Below are 24,304 nucleotides of genomic sequence, written 5' to 3' on the forward strand. Positions count from 1 at the left end.
TACAGTAATACGTACAGACATATTTTTCAATTTGTAAATATTTGAAATAAGATCTTAATAAGATCTCATGCGCTTAAGAAAAATATGGTACATTTCCTTCTTTTCAAATCAAGCTAGAAACTTGTAATCAGCTTTATTTTTAAGTGTTTCACTGTCCTCCATCAACAGAATGAACAGAAAATAACGTTTTAGGAAAAAGGATAATCTGAATAGCAATATATGTAAATGACAGGGGGGGAAAAGGTTATTGCTGAAAAAGCAATAAGATGTTGCCAGGTGCTTCACAGAGCAGAGACACCCCCCCCCCCAAAAAAAAACAGATTAGGAAGGAGCTCTTGAATAGTCTCATACAGAATACAGAATAAAAGAGTTGAAAGGGACCTTGGAGGTCTTCTAGTCCATCCCCCTAGCCAGGTAGGAAAAACAGTATCATTTCAGACAAATGGTCATCTATCCATTTCTTCTTAAAAACTTCCAGTGTTGGAGCATTGACAACTTTTGGAGGCAAGTTGTTTCACTGATTAATTGTTCTAACTGTCAGGAAATTTCTCCTTAGTTCTAGGTTGAGTCTCTCCTTGATTAGTTTCCATCCATTGCTTCTAGTCCTACCTTCAATTGCTTTGGAGAATAGGTTACCTCTGTCTTCTTTGTGGTAGCCCCTGAGATATTGGAACATGGCTATCATGTCATCCCTGGTCCTTCTTTGCATTAAACTTCAATCCAAGGAGGGCTGCAACAGTCACACCAGTCTGGTTGATAAAAATGCTTGCAACACTTTGGCCACAGCTTGTGCCTCTAATGACAAGAGGAGTCCAAAACCATTTCCAAGCCACCAACATCATCCTTTGGGAGATATGTATAACCTATGCAGAACAACCTGATAAATATGGCATATAATTAATTAAAACTTACTTTATATCCTTTCATAGGTGAAATTTATTCAGTTCTATTTAGAATTGAGTTAGTTCTGCTGGTGTTTTCATAAAATCTCTAAGTTATACGAGGCCATTCTTATTTTAAATTTCCCCTAATATTTTGTGCTAATATTTTTGTAGAGTACCCTGTATCTGCTCCAACATAAAGAAGGCGACTGATTATAGCTCTAAAATTGTATCCAAATTCTGCTTCCAATAACAATTGAATGATATTAACATGCATAAATAGCAAACTTAGAAGCACATTTTTGATGAAATGTATTGTATTTCTATTATGTGTGTTGTATTCCTTAGCCAGAAGGATTTTTAGAATCAAAACCAAAACAAAATTGAAATTAACAGTTCCCTTTACCTATAGTTAGCCGCCAATTTAAAACTTGCTCCATCTACCCATAAAATTCAGGAAAAGTTTAAATTAAACAGAACACAACTTCTACAATATCGTTCTTAAAGAAGGACTAAAATTGTATTTGGGAATCCACAAACTATTTCACATTGAGCTCAGTGCCAGGTGATTATATGAACATACTGTATCCCTATGGAGATTATTTTCTGCTAGGGTTTTTTTTTTTTTAGAATTTATTTTTACTTTCCAGGCTTGCCTGCACCTCTCAAATTCCCCAACACAGAATGCCATCCACATACTAAATAGCCTGTTCTTGTTTAGCTTCTAGACTGAGGCAAATTGGCCAGGTGCTTCCACCTACTCAGACAAGTGATAACTTATAACTTGTGCTTGTTAAAGTCTCTGACAGTCACCCACATTCCAATTTTCATAAAATGTGAACAACAAAAACAGTTTGTTGCTTACAAATCCAATCCTTGACAATCACATGCACTTCCATAGCAACAATGGTAGCAGCCCCCCAAACGGATGCATGAAGCGTTAAAATGCTGAGAATCCCACAGGAGCCAATGTGACTGACAAATGTTGGAGGGTGAGAAGGAAGAAAATGTATCAACATGGACCATCCTACCTCCCATGTATACCTTGCATGGTTGTATACCTTAAATGTACATCAGGTGCTAAAAAAACAAACACTTTCAATATTCTATTAGCAAGGGCTGCCAAAGTGATCTCCCCCCCACCCCCCCAGTCAATTAAAACCTATGGTGATGTGCTAGCTTGAGTCACAAAGGCAGAATTTCTTCCCAGGAGGAGAAGAGTGATATTTCCACCAATGGGAAACCAAGTCATCCCCAAGCTCTTCAGAGCTCAAGTGTTTCATCTATAAAGCTATTGAACTGTAGCTGAGATAGAAATAAATTGGTTCAACAAAGATGACAGGATGAGATCACAGGGCACAGAGCTGATCATTAGTGATGCGAATGCAGACTTTGGTTTTGCTCGATGGTCCCCTTTAATGGGGCCAGAATGCGATTTTTCGCTGCTTACATTTCATAGATTTGCATTTGGAGTTTTGAAAGAACGTGGATAATTTTTTAAACGTCAGACGAACTTCTTAACATCATTCAGCTAGTAGGATGATTAAAGGTAAAGATTCCCCTCGCCCACATGTACTAGTCATTCCCGACTCTAGGGGCAAGTGCTCATCTCTGTTTCAATGCTGAAGAGCCAGCACTGTCCGAAGACGTCTCTGTGGTCATGACTAAATGCTAAAGGCGCACAGAATGCTGTTACCTTCCCCCAAAGGTGGTTCCTATTTTTTACTTGCATTTTTTACATACTTTCGAACTGCTAGGTTGGCAGAAGCTGGGACAAGTAACGGGAGCTCATTCCGTTACGCGTCGTTAGGGATTCAAACCGCTGAACTGCTGACCTTTTTGATCGATAAGATCAGCATTTTAGCCACTGAGCCACTTGGGGTTAATACTTCCCCCAAGGAGGATGTAGGAGGAATACTGGGGTCCAAACTCTGTAGCGTTGCCAGATTGGAAAAGTCCGAGTTACGGTGGTTTAATGTGTAATAGATTCTGTATGTATAATAGAAGAGATTCTGAATGTTGACCTGAGGAGATACAAATGACCAAAATAAAGGCACTAAAGCAACACTTCCTTGATATTAAATATTACTGGGCATTTACCAGTTGCATGGTACTGCTTTCAAGGACTTCAATTGGAATGGGAACTGAGAGTTCTAATGGCTTGGGAGGGGGTATGAGCACAAGGCCTTAGAGAATAATAAAATAACAGAATCTCTTGCTTGAGGAAGGGCTGGACTAGAAGACTTCTAAGGTCTCTTCCAGCTCGTTCATTCTATTTTATTCCAGTCCGGCTAAAGACTGCCATCCTTCCCCTGTAGCTAACAGAGTGGGAAGGGACCTTTGAAGTCTTCTAGTCTGACTTCAATTTTGGCTTAAGCAGGAGATCTTATATCATTTCAGACAAGTGGCTGTCCAGTCTCGTCTTAAAAGTTTCCAGTAATGGAACACCCACAGCTTCTGGGGGCAAATCATTCCACTGATTAGTTGTTCTCACTGTTAGAAAATTTCTCCTTAGTTCTAGGTTGCTTCTCTCCTTGACTAGTTTCCATCCACTCTTTCTTGTCTTGCCTTCTGGTGGTTTGGAAAATAGTTTGAAATATCAACCCACATCCATATGCACTTCTCTGTTGGTGCCACTGTATCCTAAAGGACAAGATTTGTATAGATGTGGAGACCAAATATATTACCATTTTTGGGTCTCTGAAAGGCATCACATTTTGCCACATTCTCAAGATTTTTCTGTTTTTAATTTGTTCTTGCATTTAATTGTTCCAAAATACATGAATAAATCGTTGCGTCATCAACCATCAGGCGAGAGATGATCTATCTATCATATACAATTAGTATCTAACATATTACATCAGTACCGATTGGCATTTCATTTTTGGTCCATCCTACACAATAATGTTTCTAATTGTGTATTACATTCTCCGATGCAAGAGAATACTTGTTTGTTCCCATCTTTTGTTGGAGAATGCTCCTCTCTAATGCACATAGAGAGACTTGATTGAACGGTCGTAGAAATATCCCAAAAGATACAAGAGGCAGGAACGCCAAATAATAATTCTTACTTTTAGATTCAGAGGTTTATTTGATGAGCAATTTGGAACATGAACAGCTATTATAATACAACTAGGAGCCAAGGTGGTTCAGTGGTTAGAGTGCAGTACTGCAGGCTACTTCAGCTGACTGCTAGCTGCAGTTCGGCAATTCAAATCTCACCGGCTAAAGGTTGACTCAGCCCTCCATCCTTCCAAGGTGGGTAAAATGGGGACCCAGATTGTTGGGGGCAGTAGGTTGACTCTGTAAACTGCTTAGAGAGGGCTGTAAAAGCACTATGAAACGGTATATAAGTCTAAGTGTTATTGCTATTGCTATTGCTAACGTATATCAATAACCCATTGCAATGAGGTCCACTGACATAGCTGAATCCAGCAAGAAGTAGCTATGGCCAGTAGACCTGAACTCATCCCAAGATACTCTTTTTATACTTTTCTGCACGCATTTCACAACTTCCTTTCTTGTTCTTTCTTACTGACAGACAGTCTCCACATACGTATACCCGTGTACATCTCAAACCTCTATCCATTGGCTACTTTCAGTTCCTTATTTCTCACAGTTTCGCCCTTCGATGTCCAAATATATTTCGAAACTATGTACTTTGAAAAATCACATTTCACAGCAACAGCTCAGCAGGATTACAAATAGTTCTGATACACTTTGAAATCTTTCTAAAACTTTGGTTTGTGTAGCGTTTTAGGACCTGCTTTTTCCACTTAGGCCTTATTGATTCTAATAGATTAATAGGCTATATTTTTGTTTCTCACAGAATGAACCATACTAACAAAGTCTAGTCAACTATAATAAGTTAATTACAAATCGAAGCAAATTAAATGTTTTCTGCTGAAGAAAGTTTTAAGATGTTCAGAGCTTATTATGCTTATTTGAGCTTTCCCTTGGCATTTCCTTCTTTTTGCTTCTCACTTTTTCTGGGCTGTTTTGTGTGCACCAAGTAAATGAGAATGTGGAGAAACTCAAAATGTTGAAAGAATTCTTGATATTGTACTTGGGTTAATACTTCTACTGCTTTGAATGGAACGTGTTTGCTTTGCTGTTCATTTAAAACTTTGATTCATATTTTGGCTGGCCCCCTTCCATGTATGGGATCAGGACAATTGCTTTTATTATCTTCTCCGATAAAAGCTCCCATTTATGCCATTTAAGCTATCAAAACTTAACTGGATCTCACAGTGACATTAATTTACTTTTGCTTGAACAGGATATCAGAAAAGACAGTGACTATTTTCTAGGAGCCCTTTATATAAGTAACATCCAACGAAGAGTTTAAAGAGTGTCAGATAAAAATGGCCCACCACAAATCATTGCGATTTCACTGGCTTGTGCTAGGCATGCATGAAATGGTTGCTTGATAATATAACTGGCTGTTCACACCTGCTGTGCCAAAACATAGATCTTCAGACATAGCTTTCATGTGTTTGGGTCCTTCGAAAAATAAGGCTATTTTGCTAGGCTATGCCTTGTTGCCCCTCAGATATATGCAGTGGAATCTCAAAATGACTTGGATGTTTCAAGAAAATGTCATTCCCTGGTAGTTTCTGAATTTTTAAAGAAGAGCTCCTATATCAGCTCCTAATGGGGAAGGAAGGAAGGGAAGGGAAGGGAAGGGAAGGGGAGGGAGGGAGGGAAGGAAGGAAGGAAGGAAGGAAGGAAGGAAGGAAGGAAGGAAGGAAGGAAGGAAGGAAGGAAGGAAGGAGAAAGAAAGAAAATAGAATATCACTATAACTCTCCAGATAAATATATAAACCCAAAGGCAACGGTCCCATTATTACTAGGGAAATTTTCTTTTTGTGTATTATTTATAGAGGTGTTAAAATCAAATTTGATTCAATTTGCAGTAGTACTAATAGAAATATAATATAATATAATGTCATGTCATATGATATATCATATCATATTGTATCATATTATAATATAAAAAATGCCTACTGTCCCTGTCCTACTGTCCCCACTTATTCGTATCCATTTCCTGTATTCATAATCATGTTTATACTTATATCTGTTATCTTATACATGCTTGACAAAACACACAAACAAACAAACAAAACAAAGTAAAATAAAGATCTGGAAATAGTAGTTGAGTGCATTCTGAGTAAGCAATGTGGTGTAGCAACTTCGGAGAAATGCAACTTTAAACTGCTTCAACAAAATTTACTTGTACGTAAATCATAAGAAGTAATTGTTCTATTTATTGTTCATTGATCAGATCCCAAGCCAGGTACTATGTTACATGGTGGATATTTGTCTATAAGAAGGGTTTAAAGAAACTGCCATAGAGGTACAGAGAAGGACAAGGATTGTCAAGGAGCTAGAATCATAGTCCTTTGAAGACAGGCTGAAAGAGCATGTTTATCCCTGAAGAATGGAGATGGAAGGGGTTATGATACCCCTTTTCAAATGAGTGAAAGGGCATGAATATAGAAAGTCAGGAAGAGTTCTGGGCAGTGGTGGGAATTTTTAAAAATTCCTACCCGTTCTGTGGGCGTGGCATGGTGGGCATGGCAGGGGAAGGATACTGTAAAATCTCCATTCCCTCCCCACTCCAGGGGAAGGTTACTGCAGAATCCCTATTTCCTTCTATCAGCTGGGACTTGGGAGGCAGAGAATAGATGGAGATGTGGCCAGTCAGAGGTGGTATTTACCGGTTCTCCGAACTATTCAAAATTTCCACTACCAGTTCTCCAGAACTGGTCAGAACCTGCTGAATACCACCTCTGGTTCTGGGGTGCAGGACATGGAATAAGGGATGCCAGTTGTAAAAAGATATAAATTGAATGTTTAAAAAAATTAAAATTGAATGTTAAAAAAAGTTATAATTGAATATTAAATAAAGTTTTCTAACAAACTCTTGGAAGTGGAACAAATCACAAAGAATAGATGAGCTTGACGTCCTGAGAAGTCTTAAAATAGAGGGTAGAAGACTATCGATTGGGGAGGGTATGTATGTATATACGTATATATGTACGTACGTACCAGTGACGTGCGGTGAAGTTTATGGCTGGTGAGGCTGGTGACATCATCAGGAAGGCGGGGAATGGGACGTGTGCTGGAGGCTGAGGCTGCCTCAGCCTCCAGCACACGTGATCCCATTCCCTGCCTTCCTGAGCGTGCTCCGCCGGCTCGCGCTCCGCAGTCCTCGAAAGCGACTGGGGAACGACGAGAACCTTCCTGCCTCTGATGGACTTTACGCGCTCCTCGCGACTTCAATAGACGTCCAGAAGTGGCAGGGGCTATTGGGCTGGAAGCCCAAACCCCATTATCCACACAAGCCGCTTCTGGATGTATATTGCAGTCACGAGGAGCGTGCGAAGTCCAGCAGAGGCAGGAAGGTTCTCGTCGTTCCCCAGTCGCTTTCGTGGATTCGTCATCCGGGAGCGCCGACAACATTTCTGCCTCCGCAGCTCCCAGGCGCGGCCGGACGGATGTATATAATATTATTATTATAATATATATATATATATATATATATATATATATATATATATATATATATATATATATATATATATATATATATATATATATATATATATATAGTATATAATATTATATACTATTATTTCATGAAGAGAGGTGAGGCTCTGCCTCCCCTGCCTCCCCTGACCGCACGTCCCTGGTACGTACGTACATACGTACGTATGTATCAGAGGTGGGTTACTCACAGTTTGGCCTAGTTTTGCCAAACCGGTAGTGATATTCTGACCTGGGTCGCAGAACCTGCCGTGACCCAGGCTGGCCATGCTCCCAAACCGGTTCCCTGGTCGCCACTGCAATTGCTGGCATGTTGTTTAGTAGTGAGCGTGTGTGCGCAGTTCACTATAAATTGTTCTGTTTACCGGTATGTATGTATACATGTATGTATATGTGTATGTATGTATGTATGCCTGTATGTATGTATATGTCACCGTGAAAGACCGAAATTGGTGAATGTCGACATTCACCGGTGAATGAAAGACCGAAATTGGTGAATGTCAACATTCACCGGTGAATGTCGACACATACCAATTTCGGTCTTTCACGGTGACATATATATAACGAGTCAGCGTAACGCTTTACTTTTGCTTTTCAATTCGCGGTCCTGGAAACTACTCGTTCTAACCGCGCAGGATCGCAGGTTTTTTTAAAAAAGAAGTCCGCGAATAGAAGACGCTTAAAAGGAAGCAAGGAGCCGAGGTGTCGACAGGATAAGGGTATTAGGGTAAGGGTGTCGAGAAGATAAGGGTATATATTTCGGACATACACCAAGCGACTATGTGAATGTCGACATTCACCAGTGAATGTCGACATTCACCAGATTTCGGACTTTCACAGTAACATATATAATGAACCTTGGAATCAAAAATATGAAAAATATTTATATAGTTTTATATTATATTTTGTTTTGCTTTTAATGCTAAAATGATATACCTGCACACACTTAGTTTTTTTTTAATGTAATACATCCTTATATACTTTAAACAAAGGCAGCTTATATAATTTATGTAGTTATGTATATGGCATATTTTACTAGCATAGCTTACCTTACAGTCCCATCTTGAAACTATTAAAAATAAAGATCATTAAGACTAACTAATGAAACTTAATAGATTCAGACAGTGCATAAAACATATTCAGTTAAACAAAGGGGATGGGGCAGAAGAAGGAAAGGAACAAAACCATCCATATATAACTTCTTATTGTTGTATGGAAAAACTGAGTCATCTTCAATAGGCACTTAATGAGGTAGTTGAAAGTACCGGGTGAACTTCAGCAGTATGAGCATTTCAAAAACCAGCCTGCAGATGTCTGAAATGTATCATTCTGTCAATTCAGTCATGGTATAAAGAGCATAAACCTAGTATGTAATAGGAGGATTTTAACAATGGACCAAATCGCTCAGGTATTCTATTTCTAAGCTGTAAGATAACTTTGTAAGGCTGTAACAGTAAGATTATCAAAATACGGACTGCTGTAACTACCCTGTTCCTGTCCAGAAAAGGACACAGTTGTTAGAGCAGGGGTGTCAAACTCAATATCATTGAAGGCCAAATCAGGGCTGTGGTTGACCTCGGGGCACCGGGAGGGCATGGCCGACTAGGTGGGTGTGGCTGACTGGGTGGAGTTTGACTCCACTCCCCAAACTGCTGGCATGTTTCCTCTTTGCACTGGGTAGACCGGGCCGAAGCCACGCTGGCCCAATGTTTCCTCTTTGCATTGGGTAGACTGGGCCAAAGTAATGCGGGCCAGCCCCTTACATTTTCCAGGATGGCTCCGCGGGCCAGATCTGACCACAGTGCGGGCCAGATCTGGCTTCCGTCCTTGTATTTGACATCCCTGTGTTAGAGCAACTGTGAAAATGGCAACTAGCATTCCTGAACACAGAGGACTCAGAGGTATCCAACGACAATGATTTTAAGATTGCCCTAAAATTACATAGCCATCCTTTTAGAACAGGCAGATTTTGCAATTCCCATATTTGGAACTCTGCCTTGTCAACATTCAAATTGGTCCTCAACCACTACATTTCTGATTCTGTGCATTAATTTAGAACATGTTTTCTCTTTCCTGGTTCAAATGTAATGAGGTAAGCTATCTCCAGTGACTTCATAAATATGTCAGCACTGACTAACAATATGCAGAAATAGTTACTTAATACTATTCTGTAAAACCATTCCTGAAATTTAGAATAGAGCTACTATAAAAACAGCGTCCATAGGATCAAACCACTGAGAGGTCAGTCAGGCTCCATAGTCATATCCCCTCTGTCAGGATGACATGGGACAATTTGTTCTAACCTAAACCTCAACCCAGATCCAGATTCGGGACTGAGATAATCATTGTTCTCCATTAATGTCTGCAGTTCCAGACCCCATCTTCTCAGACACTAGGTAAAGAACACAAAGGAAAGATACTCATTTCTAGGTATTAGTGAGTTTCCGTAGGAGGAGTGACAGAACGTGGGGTACCACCACTCCATATGCTAAACTAAAAACTAAACAAAGGCATGCTTTATCTTACGCATAGGCCCATATACATAGCGACAGGACTGGGCTTCAAAAATTTCAGCAACCGGCTCTCTGCCCGGTTGCTGGGTAGGAGTTGCCGTGGTGAGCATGGCCTAGTCGGCCTCCTGCACCACAGGGAAGGGATTTTCACCTTCCCCAGGTTCCAGAGGATTTCCTTGAGCCTCTGGGAGGGCAAAAACTGTCTTCCCGAGCTCCAGAGACCTTCCAGAGGCCAGAAATGGGCCTGTTTCTGGCCTTCCGGAACTTCCGGGAGGCCTATTTTTCCCCTCCCTGAGCCTCCGTGTGGGCCCTGCATTTACATCACATCCAAAGTGGGCTACGTGGAGACTCCTGGGAGGGGCAGGGTAGGAAAGGCAAGGCGGGGTTGGAGAGGCCAGCCGGGGGTGGGATTTGGAGGTTCTCCAAACCAGCCATAATGTTAGCTACGGGTTCTCCTGAACCTGAGCAAACCCATAGCAGCTCACCCCTGCATAGGGAGATCTGTTATAAAAGTGTAAATTGCAGACTTTAATTTTGAGTTCTCCAGCAAAACATTTGAGAGTACATTGGTCAAATGTGATGCTGTATGTCCAAAGTGTACCTAAAGGCTCCTGCTAACCCAGTGGCAGAAATGCAGCCTGTAATGAAGTCATATTTCTGTGAACCTCGGCCCACCTCTCAATTTGAGCTAGTGCTACACTGAAGGTGGACAGAGATGAGGCACTACAACATCAGCCAGTTCACCTGTTTGGATCTCCACAACACAGATCAGATCTGTTTCCTTACCTGAAGTCTAGTCAGAGAATTTTTGAGGGAAAATAGTTGTGGGAAAGCCTGTTTTTACTTTGTTTTCTAGAACTTGATTTCCCAATTTATTTTTGAGGCTGTTTTGGGAGATAAATTACCAAATCCACAGCTCCAAAGTCCCTACGTGAACTCATACTTGCCCAAAACATATTTCACAAAAATCCCTCAATCCATTCTGCAGATATATTCCCTTGTTTGTTTGTTTTTTTCCAGAAGCTAACAAGCACAGTAGAAGATTTGCACTATGTGTGTGTTTATCTGTTTTTCACAGCTTTACGATACAAGAATATGCCAGCAGGAAATGTACAGGTCTTTCACGCTGGCATCGGAGGAGCGAAACACACATCCATCCACCATACGTGAACAATGGTGTATATGAAACAAAAGAAATGTACCGTATATACTTGAGTATAAGCCGAATTTTTCAGCCCACTTTTTGGGCTGAAAAATCCACTTCGGCTTATACTCCAGTGAACAAAAAATCCGTGCGACCACCGGCTGCCCCACTCCTCGGCTCCCCCGAACCATCTCACTAAAGCTTCGCAAAACGAACCGGAAACCGACGGACGCACATGACCCCGCTAGAGTGAAACGCCGCCCACGCTTTCCCTTCCTAGCGTTTTCCCCCCTCCCGTAGCTCTCGCAATCCATGACGGAACTGATCGCCGAAACCAGGTTTTGCAAGCGGAGGAGGAGGAGGAGTGCCTCGGGAGCGGGTGTCCTGGTCAGCGGGGGAGGATCCGAGGGTGCTGGTAGGGGGTTTACAGCAAAGAAGCGGGATGGAGTGTCAGGGGAGCCGAGTCGGCAGAGGGGAGGGTGGCGCTGGAAGCGCGTTGTGTATCGCGGTGATCGCGGTAAATATATATATAGATAGATGTATGTAAAAAAAGTACCGGTTTTCTATTCATGTTTATGTGTATACAGTCCCATCGCACTCCTCTTTTCCACATGCCTCAATTAAAGCAATTTTATTGTTATCTAGCTGCTGCATTTCCCAGCCTCGGCTTATACTTGAGTCAATAACTTTTTCCAGTTTTGGGGGGTAAAATTAGGGGTCTCGGCTTATACTCGAGTTGGCTTATACTCAAGTATATACGGTATATATTGACATGCAAACACTATTTACAGGCAATGCAGTTTTAGGAGGAGCTGTTTCAGTTGGAGAAGCAGATGGTGGGGGTTATTTTTCTACTCCAATTCTCCCAACTTCGATTGTTGTATCAATGTTTGGAGAAGAAAATTGCTCAGCGGGGAAAGCATTTTCTCATCACTTGCTTTTCTTCAGAAATAGCATTCCTTTGTGTGGAGTGTATCCCAAGCTGAGCATGCAGGCCCAATAACACAATTCCAGACAAAACATTGAATCCAGTGTAACTGAACATAAATCAGTTGTGAAATAGCAAGCCTACTTATGTGAAGTCAAAGATATGACTGTACAATCTCTGCATCTTCTCGCATAATTTCATACCAACATTTTCTAGCTAAACCATCAGATCTTCATGATCTGTTGCATGTGCTGTTTTTTTTTTCCTTGCACCTTTTTCTGTCTTAACTCAGTTGATTTCGTATGATGGGAAAGGTAACAATAGGTGACCATCACTTGTCACAACCAGCCAATCATTTCCTGGAACCTTCCAGCTTAAAAACAGATGGTTACTCGATAGAGGGACTCTCCTTAAAGAGGGATGCATGTTTCCCTCCCCCCTAAAAATGGCAAAGAACAATTCCATCTTTCTACCCTAAGCAGCTGCTGCATTTAGAGCAGGGCCACTTTAGACTGATGAAGAATGGCTCTATTGTGTAGTGGGCTTCAGTAAGCAAGATCCAGACCAGCATAGCTGCAACAGCGTTTATTGACTCAAAATGGAACTGAGGAACTGCAGGCAAATGGCTGTGATTTTTACTCTAGGCCCACAGGGCCTAAACCAATCACAGAAACAAGAAAAAGGCCGCCCAAATATAAATGTTCTAAATTTCCCTCCAAAATAGTTGGGGTCATCTAAAGGTTAGTTTCACTTTGACACAGTTCACACAACTATATACATTCAAAACATAACAGGCTCCTTTTGTAATTACAGCTGCTGTGTATTGCATTTTTAAATAGCAGAGTTACAGCAAACAGTTTATACTTCTATTACATTTATTTATGTTATTTTAGAAGATTTATGAGCCACTTCAAAGGGAACCAGCTCTGAGTGGCATATTATTCTCATTTTTTCAAAATTTAGATTAAAACTGTGTGTGTGTGTGTGTGTGTGTGTTCAGGTCTTGGACAAGTCCCTGCAGTATTCTTGGCAAGATTCCCAAAGTGATTTGCCCTTGCCTCCTTCCTAGGGCTGGGAGAGAGCGACTGGCTCAAGATCACCCAGCTGACTTAAACCCTGAAAGGCAGGACTGGAACTCACCACCTCCCTGTTTGTAGCCTGCTGCCTTAATCACTACACCACATTGGCTCTTAATTAACAAAACAAACACTAACACTCCAGCAAATCCATAGGAAAGGAAAAAGAGAAGATGTATTCAATCTAGCCCAAAATCCGAATACCCATTCCTTACCCTCATAACATTCCAGTGTCTAATGGACTTTCTAAAGGACCAGAGGGAAGGAGCCTTTTCAATGTCTGATACAAGCTATAGTACCCACAGAAAGGGGTGCTATAACTGAAAACCCCACAGATTTTTGTGGTGTCTGAGAGCAGGTACTTGGAACAAACACACTTGTTTTAATCTTACTAAGCAGACAGATGCAATTTAGGAAAGGTGTCTCTGGAGCTATGTAGACATCTTGAGAACTAGCACTTTCAATTGTAACTGGAAGGTAGCTTATTGGTAGCCAGTGCAGCTCTTAAAGTAGAGAAGATACATGGGTGTAGTAGTGAGTAAGGCATGTCCTAACTCAGGGGTTGGCAATTTTAAACACTCAAAGAGCCACAAAGTTCCTAAACAGATGCCCTAGTTCAATTCTGGAGCCGACCGGAAGTCCAGTTCCCCCATCATAAGTCTCCTCCTAGCGCAGCATCCCTTTTCCTCTGCTGACCGGAAGACTGGTTCCCCCGCCATAGAGTCCCACACTAGCGTGGCATCCTTTTTCCTCTACCTGTCCTAACCAAAAGCCCTATCAATTGTGGTGCCGAGCAGTGACAAGGAACCACAGCAGAGGGATAAAAGAGCCACATGCGGCTCCAGAGCCACAGATTGCTGACCCCTGCCCTAACTTCTCAAACCACTGCATACTGGAGCAGCTGTAGATTTCCTATAACTGAAACCATATAGGCTCATTTTTTTTTGTCTCCCGAAGCTTCCGCATGCACCCTGCACTTACCTGCATACAAAATGGGCTGCGTGGGGACACCGGAGAGGGGAGAGGTGGGTCCAACCAGGAGTGGGATTTGGGGGGTTCTCCGAACTGCACAGAATTTTAGCTAGAGGTTCTCCTGAACCCCTGCAAACCCCCAACAGCCCACCCTTGATTTTGTCCCTTACAAACCATCTAACCCCTCCCAATAAATATCCTGAAGAGACATTTCCTTCAGGAGTGCTTTGCAGCCACAGAACTGAAAGGGATGCCTTTTGCCTGTGGGCTGCCCCTTCCCCATTCCTGCTGTGCCCTTGAGGACAGCCCCATCTCTTGCAGTCCAAAGGCAATAAGAGGAAAGAGAGCAGTGAGATTTTACTCAAACATGACTACACAGAGCAAGGGTCCCCAACTCCCCAAGCCATGGCCCATTACTAGGCCAGGGCCTGCTTGGAACTGGGCCACGCAAGCGGGCGAGTGTGCACTTGCATGAGTGGCAAGCAGTCAAGCTCACTCATAGCTCCACTTGTGTGAGTGGCAGGCACACACACGAGCACCCACCATTCACATGAGGCCATCCCCTCTCCCCAGGGGTGGTATACACTTACCTTCCTTACCAGTTTGCTAATGTGAGCGCGCACTTCCGCGCATGCGCAGATCCTTCTGCACATGCGCAGATCCTTCCAGGCATTAACAGAACCTTCTGAACATGCTCAGATCCTTCCAGGCATGCGCAGATCCTTCTGCACATGCTCAGATCCTTCCAAGCATGCACAGATCCTTCTGCGCATGTGCTTTTGGTGAAAAAAGGGCCTAAATGGGATGCCATAGAGTTGGCCACAGGCCAGCGGAGCCACCTGCAATTTCCGCTATCAGTTCGGGCGATCTGTTCCGAACCAGTAGAATACCACCTCTGCATCCCCCCTCCCCAGGCAAGCTGGAAAGGTGGGGAGGGGGAACACTGACATAGAAGCAAACCAGAACTAAAGGCAAACGTAGAAAAGCAGGTTTTGGGCTAATTGTTACTATGGTATAGCCAGTTTAGGAAAGCGGTTAGGGCATTAGGCTGGAATCATGGAGATGGTGAGTTTTAGCCCTGCCTTTGGCACAAAGACCAGCTGGATGACTTGGACCAGTCCGTCCCCAGGCAGAAGGCAGTGGCAAACGACTTTGGAACAATCATGCCAAGAAAACTACAGGAAGCCGTCCAGGCAGCTACTAGCAGTCTGATCTGAAGGCTCACAAATAATAAATAGATAAAATGTGATGTCTCCATCTACCACCACCCCTCTGAAAACTCTGAAAAATAACAGCAGTCCATTGAAGTCGAAGGAAGCAAAGTAAGACGAATTGGCAATGGGAAAAGTCTAGAAGACTATGATTAGTCACCAGTGTGGTTGTTAGAAGCAAATAGCATTGCCGACCAGGTAGACAAGATCCAGAGGGAGGCTTTTAATGTTCTCACCTAATTCCCAGTCTCTAATTTGTTATCAAACCTAGGCTTTTAAATCACATGTGGTTCACAGTGTCAGATTATGAATTGGGGCTGGGTTTTTTTCTCTCCAAAAACACACTAGTGCAGTCCATATTGTTGCACTAATCTTCAACATTATAAAAGAAGCTCCCAAGATTGTCTGTGTTGCTTTTGCAAAGAGATTAATTCACACAGTTGTATAACAGTAGAATCTCTTCCTGGTCTCCGAGCCCCTGATGGCATAAAGCAGTTAATGGTCCTGAAGAAACGCTGGATTAGAAGATACTGAGGGCTACTGATTGTTAGCGCTTCTTTAATCTTTTAAATCAGTGTGGTAATAATAATATCCCCATAAGCCTCTGCTTAAATCTGGATTAGGCATTAGGCATTCATATTTTAAGTATTTTGATGACATTCTTTTCATGAGTTTGCCTTAGAAGGTTGGCATAACTTATTAAGGCCTGTACATCGCTGGATTGGAATGGACCAATAGCAAAATATACTTTATATGTGAAGCAAAACAAATGTAAAACAATTCAGAGCATTGCGCACTGGATAGTTTGCATTTTCCTTTTCAGATACTTTTAATATTTTGTGTGTTTCTGTAGCTTCTTGGAACAGAAAATATATATACATATACACACACACACACACACATACATACATACATATATATTGTATATACATATGTGAAAGACAGAAATCTGGTGAATGTCGACATTCACCAGTGAATGTCAACACATACCAAATACGTAGGGTTAGGGTTAGGGTTAGGGTTAGGGTTAGGGTTGGGATAGGGTTAGGGTTAGGGTTAGGGTTGGGGTAGGGTTAGGGTTAGGGTTAGGGTTAGGGGTAGGGGTAGGGGTAGGGTTGGGGTAGGGGTAGCGTTAGGGTTAGGATTAGGGTTAGGGTTGGGTTAGGGTTAGGGTTGGGTTAGGGGTAGGGGTAGGGGTAGGGGTAGGGTTGGGGTAGGGTTAGGGTTAGGGGTAGGGTTAGGGTTAGGGTTAGGGTTAGGGTTAGGGTTAGGGTTAGGTATTTAGTGTAAGTCGTAAATAAGGGTATTTAGCAAATATTTTGGACATTCACCGGTGAAAGTCGACATTCACCAATTTCTGTCTTTCACTGTAACACATACACACACACACACACACACACATAACACAAACTTTAAAACCCAATACCATAATTCGTAAGAACAGGCAGAAATAAAATTTATAATTAAGTAATGCCTAATCATGTACAGGTAGGCCTTGGTTAAGAACAGTAATTAGGACCAGAATTTACATTGCTAAGCAGCGCAGTTGTAAAACGTGATAGAATGTAACAGAACCACTTAGCAATGGCAATTCCAGCAGTTTCTGTTTACTGTTGTTAAGTGAGGACTGTGTGGCTCAATAAGAAAGGACCTCCCATGATGATGACTTCTCCCTTACATTGATGGTTTCCCCATTGACTTCGCTTATGGGAAGCTGCGGGAAAGGTTACGGATTGTGATCACATGACCAGGGGACAACTCTGATGGTTGGAAATCCAGGCCAGGTCATTGCATTCAACTGCATTCATATTGCTGTTGCTGTATGTAACCACAGAGCAATGCACAGGTCAGAATTTTAAAGACCAGTTGCAACTGCCACTCATCCTAAGTTGAAATGGTCACTGTATGAGTGGTCATTAAACAAGGACCACCTATACCCATGATGGCGAACCTATGGCATGTGTACCACAGGTGGCATGCAGAGCCCTCTCTGCAGGCACGCCAGTCGTCGCCCCAGCCCAGCCCAGCTCCACCATGCAAGCGCATGAGCCTCCCACTGGCCAGCTTGTCTTTGGATCTCTGCTGTGCATACGCAGAGGGCGGGGCATAGTGAGGCTTGTGCAGCACCCCTGCGCCCCGTTTTGGTTTCCAGGTTGGTGCAGGAGGCCTTCTAGGCCCAAAATGGGGCTTCAGGGTGTGCATGTCCCGTCTCCCCCCCCCCCCCCCGTGCCCTGTTTTGGCTTCCAGGTTAGTGCAGGAGGCCTTCTAGGCCCAAAACAGGATGCAGGGGTAACACACACATGCATGAGGGTGTTGCACAGGCAAAGGGGCATGCGTACATGCGCAGTGGAGTGGCACGCAGTGGGGGGGGTCGCACGCACATTGCATTATGGGTATTTCGGCACGCAACCACAAAAAGGTTTGCCATCACTGACCTATACCCACTTTCCCTGGGAGTAAAGCCAGTTGAACTCAGAAGTGCTATGGAATACCACAACAGCTGACCGAACAGCCAATTTGGTGTAGTGCTTAAGGCACCCAGTTAGAAACCGGGAGACCATTAGTTCCAGTCCTTCCTTAGGCAGAAAACCAGCTGGATGAGCAATGACAATCCACTTCTGAATTCCTGCCAAGGAAATTGCAAGGACTTTCCCAGGCATTCACCAGCCATCAAAATTGACTTCAAAGATAGAGCAAAACCCAAAGCACCCCAAGTCGCTGTTTTTAAGGGTTTATTTTTAGCTCTTCTCTTTGTTCTTTTCCCCACCAGTCTCTAGAGGAATCAGAGGCACGCAGAATACCTGGAGGTTTGGCAAGTGTGAAGAACCAGTTTGAAAAAGGAGAAGCTCAGTACCAATATCGGCAAAAATCCGTACAGGTAAAATGAAAGAATCACAATGGTTGTTGAATTGTTGAGCCATATTGGGGACATAACACAGTTCTGATATTCCGGAACGCAACTTACAATGTAAAGTTCTTGCTATATATACAGTATGTGTCCCATTTTCACTCAGAAGTGATGATTATTTCACTTTTTTTTAATGAATACTCTTTTCCTTTATCGTCAGACACACATCTCATGTGAGAATTACGATGACCACATAAAATTTTACAAAGGTTGCAAGGGCTTTGTTGTAAGAGCAGCCACTTGGCTGTGAAAAAAAAAACAATGATGTTTTTCTCTGGTAAACCATTTCCTGAAACGTGCACAAATACTGGAAATGTTCTGTTTTGAAAGGCTATTGCACCCTAAGGTCTAACAAGTGCTCAAACACCAGCCAAAACTCCTACCGCGTAACAGTGAGGCAAACACAAATTGGTTATATAGTCCAAAATGTATGAAAAGATACATCCTGTCTTTGGGATATAATGCATCAATACTTTATCAATAATGTTCATTACAGTGAAATTGAAAGTGACATAAATGCATCTGAAATGCTTGTCTGTTAAGCTATTTTCTTATCTTTTTTAAAAGTCATTCTTTTTATTTAGATATAAATATTTTGAAGACAGTGTATTGTCCGGGCATTTTGTTTTACAAAAGAAGGAAAAAAAATAATAGATGTACCAATAGTAATAATGATAATACACGTAATGATTACAACCATATTTAAAGTTATATTAGCTTATTTATGATCATATTAATTGTACTAACATGCTTATCGTTATAAACAAGATTCATATTTTACTTAGATACAACAATAATTCTTCATCTAATTTCTACCTCCTATCTCTAACCATTGATAAAACCTATTCCACGCTGAATACTACTCCGTATCTCAATGTTAAGCTATTTTCTTACATACCTATGAATATTAGATTATGCCTATTGCAAGGTAATTGCAGCCTTAAATAAATAATCACTGTCTAAACACCTGTCAAATGTCTCACTGTAGAACAGGGGTGTCAAACTCGATTTCATTGAGGGCTGCATCAGGGTTGTGTTTGAACTTGGGGGGCTGAGGTGAGTGTAGCCAGGGTGGGTGTGGCCACTTGATGTCACTTGTGTTGGGGGTGCCTATAGCAACCCGAGCAGTCTGCCAGCGAAAACGGGCACTTAAGCTCCATTTTTCCTGGCAGGAGGACCACATGCTGGTCCGTCGCTGTTTCCAGGGTGACCCCGTGGGCCAGATCTAAGTACCCTGCGGGCCAGATCCAGCCCCCGGGCCTTGAGTTTGACACCCCCCGCTGTAGAAGAATGATCAAGACTTGGAACTGATTTACCTTCCCCCAAATATGAACATCTAAACCACAACTTTGGGGTTATAATTCGTTGCAAACTCTCTGAGATTTGCATTTATTTCTCTTGAAGCCTCGAAAAGCTTTTTCTGTTTGCTCTTTTCTGTGAACAAGAAAAATGCAAAAGCTACATATAGATAGCTGGAAAATGTTGGTTGAGAAAAAATGATTTATGTACTTTATTATTTAATTATCGGAGAGTATAAAATAAAGAAGAAGAAAAAGATGGAAGGTGTGATAGAGTACAAAAATCACTGCTTTGCTCACTGAATTATTTTAGTTTGAAAGTGCGGCACCAGTGAAGCAACCTCTGTGCTTTCAAGGTCACCATGGACGAGGTCACTTCCAGTTTTGCCATTCAGCTATTAAAGTCCACAGCTAGATGGTTCACTGCCTTTGGGTATCGACGTGAGCAGGTTTTATTTACATAAAAATAGAACTATGAATCCAAAGGCGGTTCCTCTCCACCTCCAGGGGTACAGGGATAAATGATTAAAAACAATACCAGGGAGCATTGTTAAGTTTAATGCTGGAGATATGTGCATTTTTACCACAGAGAAATGGGATTAAATTTCACACACTCTGCAATGGCAATACTTTAGAAATGCCATATCACCTTCCAAAAGGGATTGCGGAGAAAGGGAAGCAGCATGGAGGGCAAAGCTGTGACATATCTCAAGTCTTGGATAGAGTCAAGAACAGCTGTTTAGAATAGATGAAACACCTTGAAATGCCTCACATTTTATAGGAGTAGAAAGACTGAATCCTGACAAGGATCACAGAGTGAATCTATTGTGATGTTCTGTATGCGTGTGACAGTGGTGGGTTCCGGATTCTGTTCCAACTGGTACGATTGGAACGGCCCCGGCGTCACCCACATGGACACGTGCAGTGCGTGCGCCCACACGCGTGGTGCGCACATGCATCGCACTTACCTGCGATGCTTCCACAAGCCTCCGCAATGCTCCAGCTGCTCAGTGGAGCGTCGTGCAGGCACCGTAGGCGCCATGCGCACGCACAGAAGCGCTAAAAGCTTAAAGCACAGGTAAGGACCTCAGGCAGGCAGGTGGACCCTCCAGAGCACCATACTGGAACGGTATCTGGTGCTCCGGGCAGGCTCCGGTACGCCTGTACCGGAGCGTACCGCCTGCAACCCACCACTGGTGTGTAAATGTATTCTGTAAATATTGTTTTAAAAAATAGTTTTGAAGATGGTAGAAACCATATTTCCTTTGAGCAAATCCTGACACATAATATATTTGTTGGAGGAATTAAGGGATTTTAACTGATCCTAGCTTGACTTCTGTGGTCTCCTGTGTTCCCTGAGGAATTGTTCCAGATTATGTTCAGTTGTTTTCATGTGCACATATGAAATTTGAAATCATATATTCAAAACAAATGATCTTTTTTCCCCTGAGGATATGATCACCAGACAAGTCACTACTTGTATTCATTCTTGAGCCTCTGAATGGCCTCGTTACTTTTTTGGACTCTCTCATCTTGTTCTAACAAATCCAATCGTGTTACCTCACATAATTCATTTTTCTTTGGATCTCACTCTTTCAGAATATTCCCTCTATTCTCTCTAGTTCTTCCTTTATCACAATTCCTTAGTACATAATATACACCATTCATCATATGTATGACATATAACTTTCATACCTATGGATTGTTACATCATAACTGTCCAGATTACATTATTTTACCCAATTCTTTCAAGCATAACATTTTACCCTGTTTCCCTGAAAATACCTCCCCAGATAATAAGCCCAATTGGGCTTTTGAGTGCATGCCCTAAAATAAGCCCTCCCCTGAAAATAGGCCCTCCCTGAAAATATTGCAACACAGCAGCAGCCATGAGGTCACCATGCTCACCACCTCCTGCACCTCAAAAGTAATAAGACCTCCCTGAAAATATGTCCCAAGCACTTATTTCGGGAGTCAAAAGAAAATAAGACCCTGTCTTATTTTCGGGAAAATGCAGTAGTCTTTCGTTTATCATTAAACCTATCTTTTCACTTCCCTGCATGGCTTCAGCACTCCATTCTACAAAAAATGATCTCCTTTGTTCAAATCTATTTGCCCCTCTTTTAGTTCATAGGCAGATAGCTTATCTATTTTTTCCATTTCTTCCATTAATTTGTGTGTTTTACTATGTTATTATGTGAGTTTTGAAATGAACCGTTTAAAATATCTTGCGTTGCTTTTTCAATGAACTTCTTATATCCAGCATGGGACTAAACGTTATACATACCACAGGAACCCCACTGAAAATTGTATCACCAAATCAAGTGTTACCGTCTTTTTTATTACAGGTAACTTAATTTATTTTTTACAATCTGTGACAGAGCGTATTCAATTGAGAACATGTAGAGTACAGTGGTGGATGATACTAAAAATGTAAACTTGTGGCTTTAAATAAGAGAACTTCTAGCAGGATAACTTTGTCAATGGGAATATTGCTGGAAAGAATAGGAGTTGCTGCTAATCCCAAAGACACAAAGACCAACTATTTAAAAACATTTTCAGAGTAGATTACTATCTCTAGTATCTTGGGATGTATGCATGGCTTCTGTTTGCTGAGCTAAAAAGTGAGCTTTCCGTAGCCTTGCTCTGAGGGCAAATGCTATCAAGTAGTCTTTCTGTGCAAGGCATAACAATGAGATTGTAAAAGGAGAGCTGTATTAGTCTGTGATAGCCAAAACCAGAGGAGTCTGGTACATCTTTTCCCATTAATACATTTTATTAAAAGGTATAAGCTTTCATCAGCTCCTGGTATCTTCATAGAGATGTCCATATAGGGTTTGTTTGATTTTCAGTAACGATATGGAAATAGTTTGCCACTGCTTTCTTATAGGGTGTTGCTTTACTACCTTAAAAAGGATATGTTTAATAGCATGGAAGGCTATCAAAGGAGGGGGAACAGGGGAACATTTTATGTCCGTAAGTCTACTAAACACCGTGTTTCCCCAAAAATAAGACAAGGTCTTATTTTGTTTTGACCCCCAACATAAGCACTTGGGCTTATTTTGGGGGAGGTCTTATTATTTTTGAGGTGCAGGAGGCAGCGAGAATGGTCACCTCATGGCTACTGCTGTGTTGCAATATTTTGGGGGAGAGCTTATTTTGGGGGGAGGGTTTATTTTAGCGCATGCATTCAAAAGCCCAATTGGGCTTATTATCCGGGGAGGACTTATTTGCAGGGAAACAAGGTATGAACATTCTGAATGGAAGTCTTCTCAAGAATATTTCCATTGGTGGAATAAGAAGATCAGATCCAAACCTTGAAATATGAAAAATAGATCTAAAAAGCCATGGTGGCACAGTGGTTAGAGTGCAGTACTGCAGGCTATTTCTGCTGATCATCGGCCAGCAGTTTGGCAGATCGAATCTCACCAGGCTCAAGGTTGACTCAGCCTTCCATCCTTCCGAGGTGGGTAAAATGAGGACCCAGATTGTTGTGGGCAATAGGCTGACTCTGTAAACCGCTTAGAGAGGGCTGTAAAAGCACTATGAAGCAGTATATAAGTCTAAGTACTATTGCTATTGCTAATGGGTAAAGTAAGATGCCATATCCAGTCTGAACATTTGAGCCACCCACCATAATAATATTCCATCAGTGCTGGTAAAAAGAAAAGAAAAATAGAGCTAAAGCATCTTATATGGAATTTAAAGTAGTCACAGAGTCAACCAAAACAAAATAACACAAATAGGGTGACCATAGTTCAAGAATAATATTTTAAAAAGCAGTCATTTTCTTTTGAGTGGAGCACATGTTCTCACCTTGCCTGAAGAATTCACAGCATACATGCTGGGTGAGGCTCGTCAAACTGAGACATTAGATTGGAAAGGCCCTCCTTTAAATAGCCACCTGTCACATCTTCCTGGCAGGCACTGTGGATGGATTACAGCAGAGGTGGAGGTATTATTTTCAAGTGGAACACATGACAGAAATAGGTAGCTACATACTACAAAGTCAACTGTCCTAAAAAGGAAATTCAGATGAAACCCAAATGGAGAAATGTGACGCTTCGTGTCAGAATGCGTCTAAATTATGGGTACAGTGCAGTGGTGAAAATCAATTTTTCTTACTACCGATTCTGTGGGCGTGGCTTGGGGGCGTGGCAGGGGAAGGATATTGCAAAATCCCCATTCCCTCCCCCCTCCAGGGGAAAGATATTGCAAAATCTCCATTCCCACTGCACTCTGGGGCCAGCCAGAGGTGGTATTTACCGGTTCTCTGAACTACCGTATTTTTCGGAGTATAAGACGCACCGGAGTATAAGGTGCACCAAGATTTTGAAGAAGCAAATTTTTTAAAAAAAGTTTTTGCCTTCTGCAGACCTCCCAAAAATGTTTTTGCAAAAAACATTCCCTGTTTTTGCAAAAAACAGGGCTGTGTGGGTTTTTTTTTTTTTTTTTTGGTCAAAAAGGGGGTATGCATAGCCTTTAGGAGGCTTGTAGGGTGCTCCTAGGGGCTGGGGGGCTGGCCTGGTTTTTGCTTACTTTTGCCATCCCCAACCCCCAGAAGCACTCTGGAAGCCTCCTAAAAGCTACACATGGCCATTTTTGCAAAGGAGGCAGAGTTTTGGGAGGCCAAAAAATGCTGTATTCGGTGTATAAGGTTTTCAGCCTCTTTTTTGAGGGAAAAAGGTGCGTTTTTTTTTTTATAATTTTTATTGAATGGTTTAATCTTTAAAACAGTAAAGAAGACACAACAAGGAGAGAAAAAACAAAAACAAAAAACCACAGAACATACATAACAATATACAGTAATTTTGCAGCTTTCTA

At 42.0% G+C, this 24,304-nt stretch overlaps 1 protein-coding gene across 1 annotated transcript in view; it reads left to right on the forward strand.

The window, feature by feature from the left end:
* The first annotated feature begins 18,050 nt into the window (after positions 1 to 18,050).
* XIRP2 (xin actin binding repeat containing 2) overlaps positions 18,051 to 24,304 on the forward strand; it is a 71,143-nt gene continuing 64,889 nt past the window's right edge. The window contains exon 1 of the mRNA XM_081936306.1: positions 18,051 to 18,152. The gene's annotated coding sequence lies outside the window, so the exon portion shown is untranslated. The remainder of the gene's footprint in view (positions 18,153 to 24,304) is intronic.

Source organism: Natrix helvetica (genome assembly GCF_964273705.1).
Source record: "Natrix helvetica genome assembly, chromosome: 1".
NCBI classification, from domain to species: domain Eukaryota; kingdom Metazoa; phylum Chordata; class Lepidosauria; order Squamata; family Natricidae; genus Natrix; species Natrix helvetica.